This window comes from Rattus norvegicus, chromosome 13 (genome assembly GCF_036323735.1).
Source record: "Rattus norvegicus strain BN/NHsdMcwi chromosome 13, GRCr8, whole genome shotgun sequence".
Lineage (NCBI taxonomy): Eukaryota > Metazoa > Chordata > Mammalia > Rodentia > Muridae > Rattus > Rattus norvegicus.
This window is the reverse complement of record NC_086031.1, coordinates 88,186,880-88,199,117: the sequence shown is the minus strand read 5'-3', so window position 1 is coordinate 88,199,117 and position 12,238 is coordinate 88,186,880.

The following is a 12,238-nucleotide window of genomic DNA, read 5'->3' as shown; positions in this document are numbered from 1 at the left end:
TCTCCTTGTGCTGTGGATTTTCCTTCCCCTCCTGGTTAGTGATCCTGAGGAAGTTTCTGCACACTTGAATTGAAAACAAAACTTTTACATGGTGGACTCATATATTTGCATTCACTGTGGCTCAGTGCATGAACAGCAACTTATGGAAACCACTTAGACATCCCTAGCCTTGAGAAATGAAAACATGGCATCCATATAGAACAGAGTGCTATCCAGCCTTAACAGAAGGGAATACTGCATCTGTAATAGAATGGATAAACATCCGTTATAATAGAATAAGTTAAATGGGTGACTCACAGAAGAACACATGATTCCATTTATATGCAATTCTTAAAAATTGTCAAAAGATAAAAGCAAAGAATGGTATTTATCAGAGTATAATACCAGGGAATTATGGAGTGGGAATTCAAGTACTGTAATATTTTACCTCTTCAAAAGATTTGGGCTTCCATATTATTCCTACAGAATAGTACATATAGTTGATGATATTGCATTGCCAACTTAAAATTTGTTAAAGATTTTGATCTCACATTAAGTGCCTTACTACCAAAGTGGAGGGAAAAAAAGCATCCAAAGGCACAAAGAAATCCTTGAAAGTAATAAATATGCCTTTACTTGGTGGTGATGGTGATGATTTCAGGAATGAAATATCTATGGTCAAACTTGGTCCCATGCATATATTCAACACATCTAATTTTAGGAGGTAATTAAACAAGTTTTAGTAAAATTTTTGTTTACTTTTATAATAAAACCATTTAAATAAATCAAGACACAGCTTCTTGGTTATTGGATAATTGGATCTAGGTCATGGGAAAGGCAGTTGAAATATTAAATATGACCGGCTCTTTATTTCTTCCACAATACATCTTGAATTAGGACTCCTGGAACCAAATGAACATTTACCTAATGAAAGATAAACATCATCAGATATTGATTTTTTCACCATCCTATTAGCTGTAGTCAATAACAAGTTCCCTGCAAAGACCCTAAGATGAATTCTCTACAGAATCCCACCCTTGTCTTAATTGTCTCCATAATCCTGGCACTGACCGTCCACTGTCTTCCTGAAAGACGGGAAAAGCTGCCTGTCTGCCACCCTATCTTTCCAGAGAGCCTACAACTCATAAATGATCTCATTCTGAAAGACTCTACTGGGGCAGATCCAATCCTGCGCACTCAGCCAAACTCTAGGGAGATAGAGATATGAAGAGATGACCCAGTGCTTAAGAGCACTGAATCCTCTTCCAGAGGACGTGGATTCAATTCCCAGTGCCAAAGGGCAGCTTACAACAGTCGGTAACTCCAGGATCTGATTTCTTCAGACAGACGTATATACAGGCAAAACACCATTGCACATAAAAAAAATAAAATTTTAAAAGGTACATTGGATTGATTTCCTTCGTTTTTCATCCACTCAAAGGCAATTCTTCCTAAAGATTTCTTTTCTGTCTCTACCCCTCTCCTTCCTACCCCCCACCAACACTCAACATCTTTCTCACCAACACTCAACATCTTTCTCACCAGCACGCAACATCTGATGTCTGTTATAATTTCTGTAGTGTTGCTGTTGTCTCTAAACCCATTTTCCTTGTTCGGTTTATCGAAGCTCATATCTTCTTCCCAAATGCTGAAATCACTCTTTTCCAAAAGATCTGCCCATTAAATACTCCTGCATAAATCCTAAGATTGTTCTTTAAACCTTTAAGCATAATATTCAAATTCACTTGAAAATTAATTATAGTAATATAGCAGAGATCTGCCATGGACATTAACCAGGTTAATGTAGGTGAAAAATCTGATCTGGTACTTTACATACAGAGAGCTGTTAAAAATGGGAATTTTATTAGTGGATATTCCTTTTGTACTTTGTAAAAATGAGTTTGAATACATTATGGTAAGGATGGAGGTGAGGGAGTCAGTTAAAAATTCAGAGATTTGTAAACAAACATTTGAATATTGTAAGTTTGATTTACAATTTTTATCATTCCTTTCCTATTGCACATAGGATTATTTTATAGTTAAAAAATTTAAACTTTTCTCTGCCTAGGAGATAGCTCATTGATAAAATAAACTAACCATGAAAATCTGGCTATCTGAATTAGATCTCTGACACCATGTAATGGTAAAAAGAGAGAATTAACACCACAAAATTATCATCTGACCTGGACACATATGCTGTGGCACATGTACCTACATACATACTCACATATGTCTTGTACACACAAACACACGATAATGAATAACATTTATCTAATAAAACCCTCTCTATAATCATATATATACACACGCATGCTATCCTCACTAAGGTGTAGAGTATGTGAAAAAAATTAGTTTTGTTTTAATCTGCTTTCAAGGTGGTGCCAATCATTTCACTTCTCCTTTGGATCAGAATAACCTATCTAGTTAAAATATGTGGGGACATTCTTCAGTGACACTCAGATCCTTTGTTAGGTTTAGGTGAATAGCTTAGAGCCCATTAGTGACAAATCAGTCACACCATGTGTATATAAATTTCACACTAAAATTCATGCATGTTACTCCTAACACTAATCCCACTTTATTTACTAATCAACCCCTTTTGTGCCTATAACCTGGAGGGCCCCTGTTTCCATTTTACACCACTCTGTTAGTCAGTTGTAAATTACTAACATCTTTAAAGACTTAATCCCAGCATAAATATGTGGTACACACGAGAAGACACAGTAATCTGTCAGGAGTGTGGACTAGGATGGTGCATTAAAAGCACCTGGAAAAGGAAGAGTGTGTAATCGGTGTCTTGGAAAGTCAGATAAGGAAGGAAAAAAGAGAGAGAGAGAAGCAATAATGCAGAGATGAAAAGAAACCATCAAACTCATAAAATTGTCTGTGAGCTTGAATTTTGTGTTACCTTCCCTTCTACAAATAAACAACAAAGTGCAAACACAAGGCTTGCCCATAGCCCGATGCTAGGTAAACAAAATATCTCCAGTGTTTCCTAAAGAAAAATCTTAGCCTGTTGCCTCATGAATTTTTTAATGTTTTTGTTTATTTTTGAAGTTATAATTTAATTATACCATTTCTCCCTTCCCTTTCCTCCCTCCAAACTCTCTCACATACCCCTCCTCATTCCCCTCCAAATTCATGGTCTTTTTCTTTCACTACTGAATTTTTAATGTCTCCTATGCATTTTGGTTGCTAAGACCAAAACATATTTTATTTTATACCCCAAAATAATTCCTACAGCAATTAACGTTGTTCAATAATCACAAATAAAAGACTATTTTAGTGGTAGGGAGAGAGAGAAATGACCATGGTGGTCTTCATATGCTTGGGGATTGCATTCTTGAATAATCTTTGGAATGCGACCCAATTAAAGGCCCTTGAAGAGTTTTACTCATCTCTGCTTTATTTAATGATTCATCTATGCTCCCAAATTCCCAGAAATCACTTTCTCCCCTATAAGAGACCTGACTCCTCTTCTCCGACAGACTTCAGCTGTCTGGAACATAGGCCCTAGTGAAGCTCCCCGCCCTAAATACAAAGGGAAGTCAGACTCACCAGGTATCCTCTTCCTTTGGGCATTTAGAGGGCTGTACTCATATATGAGTCACATCCACCACTCTGGAAACGTGAGCACTGGAAATAACAGGCTGCAGATTTTACTGAATTATAAAATGTTTCATGGGGTTTTGTTAATGCCCTTCATAGTATCATTTTAAATCCACCCATTTCTTAACTACAGAATTTAGAGTCTTCTTATAATAGAGTCACTAATGTCTTAGATGCAAAGCTGTGGCCTAATCACTACCTCTTCTTTACTGATAACTCTTTGTGTATCTCCCAGAATATCATACCTAAGGGCATTTAAGGAAGGAGACAATGCTGGGTGTAGCCTTCCTGTGTCTGAGATCAAAAGGAAGAGCAATCAGTTCTACAAGACTTTCAGTCAAACCCAGTGGAGTAAATGAGCAGCAAGCTCGTTACAAGTAACTATGGATAGAATTCTTAGTAAAGTATTAAGCTGCTGTCCCAATTGCTGGGCATCTCTCTCTAAAACAGCACATTTTTCTCCCTAGTGGACAATGACAGAATTCAAAATACAAACCACTGAGTAGTATCTTGAGACCTTGTTACTGAGACTGCTTATTACCTGATCTGGAGATCACATGGGGCAACAGAGCTGGCTGATCTATTAGGGACAATCTCTGGGGTAAAGTGGCTAATTTTCTTCAGAGAGAGGCCCTGGTCCTCTTTAGGGATATGTCATGTGTCCATTTTCTCCAATAGTAGTAGAAGGCCTTATTCATCCTCAGAAGCAAGCATAAACAGTTATTTAATAGAACTTGAGCATTGATCCCTAGAGCCATGGACACATAAGCTTGATATTTTGATACTCTGACACTAGAATCAAGTTTAAAATATTTGAGTGAACTCAAAAATTCTGTTTAGAATGAGTTCTATATATTTTTATGTTCATTTAATTATTTTCATAGCCCAACTTAAGTTTCCCTCCTCTCTTCTCAGTCCCCACCCCCAACAAGCCCCATCCACTCTGTTTCTCTTCAGAAAAGAAGCAGGCCTCCCAGGGATATCAACAGGGCATGACATACCAACTTTCAATAAGACTATGCAACTCCCCTTCTATTAAGGATAGGTGAGGCAACCTAGTAGGAAGAAAGGATTGCAAAAGAAGACAACAGACTCGGAGACAGTCACTGTTCCCACTATTAGGAGTTACACAAGAACACTAAGCTATACAACTGTAAAATATATGCTAAGGGTTTAAGTCAGGATAATGAAGACACCCTGGGTTATCACTTCAGTATCTGTGAGCCTCTATGACCCCAGGTTAGTAGATTCTGTGGGTGTTCTTGTTTTGTTCTTGACCTCCCTGACTTTTACATCCCTTTTTCCCCGTGTTCCACCCCCCCTCCCCTTCAGAACTCCCTGAGCTTTGCCTAATGTTTGGTTGTGGGTCTCTGCATTTGTTTCTATAAGTTGCCAGATGAAGCCTCCCTGCTGACAATTGGGCTAGACAGCAATCTATGAGTATAGCAGAATATCAATTGGAATCATTTCATTGACCTGGAGTTTTTATTGTTTCTCTGCCAGTCATGTTTGGTTCTATTTTATGTTTCTGGGCTATCCAGCCTCTGGCTCCTGGCCCCCTTTCTCCCCATGCCTCCAGTGTCACAGGTAGGCTCCCTCTCATGGCATAGGTATCAAGCCGGACCAGTCGTTGTTTGGCCACTCTCACAATTTCTGCTTTACACCCAACTACATCTTGTACATGGGGCAAATTCTAGGTCAAAGTTTTCTGACTGGGTTGGAAGTCTTGCCTGGTTACAGGACATATCTCTAATCTATCTAATCAGGCACCATATGCTCGATTATTAAGGGTCTTAGCTAGAGTCACCCGCATAGATTCCTGGGAGTTTCCATTGCACCGAGTCTCTCACTATTGATGTGTGGGATTCCATGTATGATTTAATCTTGGTTATGTTTGTTTTACAAATATGGTTGCCTTGGATTTGGGGATTAGATGCTGAGAATAGAAAACCCATCTCAGTAGATTTTTCCTTTGATGAATATGAAGTGTGCTTCCACGTCTCTTTTGGCTAATATTGGTTGAAAGTCTTTTTTTTTTTTTTTTTTTTTTTTTTTTTTTTTTTAGATATTAGAATGGCTACACCAGCTAGCTTCTTGGGTCCATTTGACCTAGCAATTGTTTTCCAGAACTTTACTATGAAGTAATGTCTATCGTTGATATTGAGGTGTGTTTCTTGTATACAGCAGATGATGGATTTGTTGTTTGCTTCTATTATGCTATTCTCTGTTTTTTTTTTAAATTAGGGAATTGAGTCCACTAATGCTAAGAGATATTAATACTAAACATTGTTAATTCCTACTATTTTAATGTTGGTGGTGATAGTGTGTGTGTTGTATGTGGTGTGTGTGTGTGTGTGTGTGTGTGTGTGTGTGTGTGTGTGTGTGTGTGTGTGTGTTTGCGCACGCGCGCATGTGCTTGTATTTCCTTTCTTCTGGATTTGCTTGTGTGAAATAATTATTTATTTTTGTGTTTCCTTAAGTGTGGTTAACCTCATTGAGTTGCAGTTTTCCTTCTAGTGTCTCTTATAGAATTGAATTTGTTTAAATTTTCTTTACTTATGTAATATCTTGATTGAAAGTTTTGCTGGCTATAGCCTAGTCTAACATCTTGGGTCTCTTAGAGTCTGGAAGACATTTGTCCAGGATCTTCTGGCTTTTAGAATCTCCGTTGAGAAGTTGGGTGTAATTCTCATAGGTCTAGTTTTATATTACTTACCCTTTTCCCTTTCAGCTTTTAATATTCTGTCTTTGTCCTGTAGAGTTGGTGCTTTTATTATTATGTTGTAGGGGGACTTTTTCTGGTCCAATCTATTTGGTGTCCTGTAAGCTTTTTGTATGTTTATAGGCATTGCATTTTTTAATTTAGGAAAAATTTCTTCCGTGATTTTGTTGAAAATGTTTTCTGAGATTCTGAGCTATGAATCTTCTCCTTCTATTTCTATTATTCTTAACTTTGGTATTTTCATATTGTCCTAGATTTCCTGTATGTTTTTTGGTTGGAACATATTTTAGATTTAATATTTTTGTTGACTGATATATCCATTTCCTCTTTGTATCATCTTTGTCCGAGATTCTTTCTTCCATCTCTTATATTCCATTGGAGTTGCTTGTATCTGTAGTTCCTGTTCTTTTTCCTAGGTTTTCCATCTCCAGGATTGCCTCTGTTTGTGATTTCTTTATTGTTACTATTTTGCTTTTCAGGTCTTGCACAGTTTTATTAATTTCCATCAACAGTTTGGTTGTATTTTCTTATATTTCTTTAAGGGATTTATTCATTTCCTCCATCATCTTCATAAGATTGGACCTGAGTTCAATTTCCTGTGTTTTGGCTATGTTGGGATATCCAGGGTTCGATGTAGTAAGATATCAGGGCTCTGGTGTTGTCATATTGCCCTGTCTGTTATTGATTGTGCTTTGGGGTTGCCTCTAGCTATCTGGCTTTGGGGTTAATATAGGTATAGGTGTTAATTTTTGAGTTTATCCTTAGATGGACATTTTACTCTTGGTTTTTGATTCCTTCTCTGTTCTTCTGACCTGTGTGGCCTGGGGTTCAGATAGCCAGCAAGTCACCAAGTCCAGTAAGATGTTCCCTCTGATGTTGTTGCAGCCATTGTGTCCTCTTAGGATTTGGTTCCCAACATAGCCTCTGGGTGTCCAGGTACTTGTGTTTTCTCTGGGGTTCTAGGTACCTGCTTGTACTCCGAAGTTTCTAGTATGGTGTGGCCTCTAGTAAAGGAGAAGTCTTCCGTGAAAGTTGTGGGCTAGAATATGGAGCCCTGAGGAGAGAGTACTGTTGTGGGGCACTTTATGAAGTGTTAGTAGGTAGTATGAGGTGTTTTACCAGTAGTCCTTAGAACTGGATGAGCCTTTGATAAAACAGCCAGAGTTGTGGACAAGAATATGGAACCCTGGGAGTGAAGTGCTATTGGATGCTATTGCATGGCCTTTCAGGAGTACTGGCAGGCTGTGTAAGGTGTCTTATCTGGGGTCCTTAACACCAGAATGGTCTCCAGTACAGCAGAAGACTCCTGCTGGAGTTGTGGGCCAGAATAGGGAGCCCAGGTCAGGGAGCAAAATTTTTATATTTTTGAACTGTTTTTTTTTTACACTTCTGCATTGATTATCTCATATCTTACACCAAGTCTCAAGCCTTCGGTTCAGTTGGCCTTGGGTATCAGATCTTTCGTCATCTACTACATACACCTACATTTGACTTTTCATGGCCTTAATATAATTTAGTAGGTCTTTATATCTTCAGAATTTGAAACAATTTTTAATATGTTTACCTCTTTACTCATGTTTTACATGGACCTTGTACCTTAATTGTGATCAACTTTTTATGGAAACTTTTCTCCTTGCTCATATTTTGTTACCTTATTTCCCTTAAAACTAGTTATTCTAAGAACCATTGCTAAGATTTATCATATGTTAGATATAAAACTATGAAATATATGTTTTTGTTTTCATTATATGCTTAATTAAAGTTGTTGAGGCAACTCTGGACTTTGTCTTACATTTTAAAATTTCAATATTTAACTTTATTTACTCTCTTCGGTTTATAAATAGAAGTTACTGTATAATATAATACTTAGGTCTTCTTAGTTGCTTATTAGCACCACCATTGTTGTTAAGCCTGGAGTACAAGGAATTTCCTTGTGACTACTTAGTTCAGTAGTCAGTTGATAGTTTGGGCAGATTACACACCAACAGCTGGAATCCTTCAGCATTCACCTTAAAGTCAACCTGGGTGCAGATAGTTGCAAGAATGCAAAGTTCTAGCTCCATTTTTAGTTCCTACTGTTTGTTTTTGTTTTGGAAAACCGTATTTTTGTATTTTGAAAGTTCCATACAATTATGCATATATATTGATAACATAGTTTCCCTTTGCTTTCATGTTTACTCGGGCTCTTGCAACACTCCATTGTACATGAATTGTTTCTACACAGCGAGAAATTCATGGGATGCTCAACTGTGCTCATCTTATTTCAAGATTTCCCGGCTAAACTTGTGTGGCTTATTAGGGGCTTTATCAGAGTACTGATGTTGATGATTGTCTCCATCCACTCCCAAATAAGTGGATCGCACTGAGCCAGTATATCTACAGATTTTACTCAGCCTCCACTTCAAATAAAGACTGATTCCTCTGACACCAAAGCACTATTTGGCAGAGAAAGTCAAAGCAACAAGAACAAAATATTCTCATCCCTGAACTATGTGGGTAAGAAGATTGGTGGCTGGCCATTTAATATTGAATAAACAATTGGAGGACTCTTTCCTGCAGAACACCATTTTTCCTACCCTAAGTATTCATTGGTTGTCTGTGGCTTTTGTCTAGGACTGGGGTCTCTTGAGATTTGCCCCTTGTGACTAGGAGCCTGTTGTTGTCATCCTTGTCTTTTTAGGCAACCACTTTGTTGAGACTTCACAGGTAAAACTTCACAGGTATAGTTTCTAGGAGAACTAAACCCATTTCCAAATCTCTGTTCCTCTGGCTCCTACCCTCTCTCCAGTCCTCTTCCATGGTGTTTTCTGAAACTTAGATGCATCAGTTGTATGGATCAGATGGGGCTTGATCATGTAAATCAGATGGGCTTGGCTACCACAGGATTTTTTTTTTTTTTGCATTTGCTCTGTTGTGGTTTTCTGCAATGCTCCCCATATGCTACAAAGAGCAGTTTCTTTGTTGAGGGATGAGAGCTACATTTATTTGTGAGTATAAGGATAAATATTTAGAAACTATATGAATGCAATTAACATATGCCCTAATCAGATCAGATTGTTTCTATATATTTAGGAACATCATGGTAAAGTGTATATGTATTTATGTGATATGTATGTATGTATGTATGTGTATATATATATATATGTATGTGTGTATGTGTGTATGAAACAACAATATAGGAAAAATAGAGGCCATGAATCTGAGAAAGTCTAATAGGGGGGTCTAATAGGCATGGCTGGATGAAGGAAAGTTAAAAATTAGATCATTGTATTTTAATTTATAAAAATTTAAATAATGGATGGCAGAAATTCCCATAGATAAAATATTTACAGACTCTTGATATTCCAAATTCAAACTCTAATACTTTAATTTCACATAGTTATTTGCCTTTATTGAGCTTCTATTTCTATTTCTGGACAAGTTGTTTACTAAAAAGTAATTTTATTTTGTACGTTTGTTTGCTCTCTTCTCTTCTCTATAGAAGTTTTATCAGTTCTATCATTTGTAACAGTCTGAATCCTCAACTGGCTCTAAGCCACAGAACCATCAACCTGGTAGATTTTAAAAGATATGCTTACTTTCAGAATATTACTGGTCAATGCTTCTGAACTGACAGTTATTCAAGATAACGAGCAGAACTCTGCCTGAAGATTCTTGAATGTCACATTAAGAAATAGGATCTTGGCTTTAATGCTTCTACAGTCAACACTTTACAGTGAGTACATTTATCCCTAATCATGTTCTGGTTTATTTTCTTATTTCTAAATGTGTCAAATGAGATACCATGTGGCAATGTGTTTCATATCTACCACTTTAACCAATTTCCTGAGTGAGCCATGACACTATCAGTTGCGAGTAAGATGCAAAACAAGACAAAGCTTTGAAATTAGTCCAGTGTAAAGAGTTCTACAACCAATGCCTTATGGTACTACATTTCATACTTACATGTGTTTCAAGAGTATATTGCAAGGAGAGAGAACCATTCCTTCATTCCTTATATCTGCTTTGATAATTTGAAGAGACTATTCTTACTCTCCATATAATGAGTTAAACAGTATTCTATTAAGCTGACCCAAGAGGCCTGCACTGCAACTCCTTCAGATTTATATAAAAAGCTGTTATAAATAATCACTTTCTGGGAATTGGTTCATGGATCACTGCTGGGTCAAGACAGTTTTCTTGATCATGTGTTTTAAGATTCCTATGGTGGATAAGATTTTGGGGTCCCCAAAATTCAGTGTTATCACCTTGTCTTCCACCAGAGCTCTGGCTTCAAAGCATTTCCATAGGACAGTAGCTTGCATCCCCCATTGTCTTTCCAAGGCCTGAACTGCTTGTCTTGATTTCACTCTTTTATATTTTTTATATTGTGAATTTTATATATGATTGCACCATCACTCCATAGAAGCTTTTGTAGCTCAGAATATGCCTGAAGTTGTACAAAACTTTGTGTATTTTCAGGTTCTTTGCCTCCAACATGATCTCTTCCTCGCAATCTCCCTCACAATGAGGAGTGTTTCACATCATGAAAGGAGTTAGACCAGCAAGCGCAAGGCCCTGAGTTCGGTCCCCAGCTCCGAAAAAAAAAAGAAGAAGAAAGAAAGGAGTTAGATAAATTCATCAAGTAGTTCATGCATCTTCTCTTTCTCTACATTGGCTTCATCTAGTTGACTGACATATGTCTTCAATATTCCATCTCAAATTTTGTGACTCAGATAAACATTGAAAGGCACAGTTTGGTAAACTAGCATAACCTTGCTCCCCCCCACCCTATGTTTTTCCTCCTAGTATTTATTTTTTTCTAGTACTACCATTGTGATATTTCTAGTTTGAAATTTGCTTGCCTCAATAGACAGTGTATACCTTAAACAATACTATCCCCTAGTGAAGAAGACAGTAAGAGACAGGATCCAGTCACGGCCCACTTCATAAGCTCTGTGTGTCAGAGAGAGCTCTCTCTAGGTAAATTGGTGAACTACCTTTACTAATGACATAAGTGCATTGTCTGGTGACCAAATGCTTGTACAAAGGCTACATGTGTCCAGAAAATACTTCCTTTGCAAACATGTGCATACATACTAATGGCTTAACTACACATTTCTTTGTGTTCTACTGCTTGATAACTCTATAGAAGCAAACACCATTACTGGTTTTATTGTGCTATGATCCCCAGACAACATAATGCCTTGCACATGAGTGGATGCTCAATAATATTTGTTTATTCAACAAAAGAGGAAAGCATCATCAGACATACACTAACAGATAGTTACTTTCTTGGTGTGTTTATTCTGGGTTTGCTGGTTTGCTAACAAAACATTTTCAGTTTCTAAAATACAAGCTGTTGCTGAGACTCTAACCAAAGGCAAGGAGTTTCACTTTACTAATTGCCCAAATTTCTAACTAGGCCCCTGAGATAAGGTGTCACACTAGTTCTTTGGTGCCCCCTGTGCCCAAGAATGATTCTCAAGGTAATTCTTCAGAGTATCAGAGTTAATAGGCCAATTTCTCTCTGGGTAAACCTAAGAGAGTGTTCTTAGATTTAGGGTTTCCAGAGTTTTCTGCTCTTCAGAGAGACTTTCTGAGGTGAGCAGAGTCAAAGTGTTAGCCTGGAAATTGTCACTAAATTATGAAATACCTTCTGACACTCTGGAAACGCTTACCTGCTTGCCTTAGGATTGTTAACTTCTTCCACTCTTGCTTCCTGGAGCATCCAATCTGAGGTCTTTCATTTCCACTTGCAGGTACATCAGCTCCTAAGGAATTTCTATAATTCCCTTTTTCAAGTTTTCAAGAAGTGTATTTGAATCAAAAATTAAAATGAAAAGCAGAAGAGAATTGATTTTTAACTTTTCTGGTTTTCATCTACCTAATCTACTCTCTTTCCGATAATTTCCTCAATATTGAAGTTTCAGACTTTCTCAGTAAGTT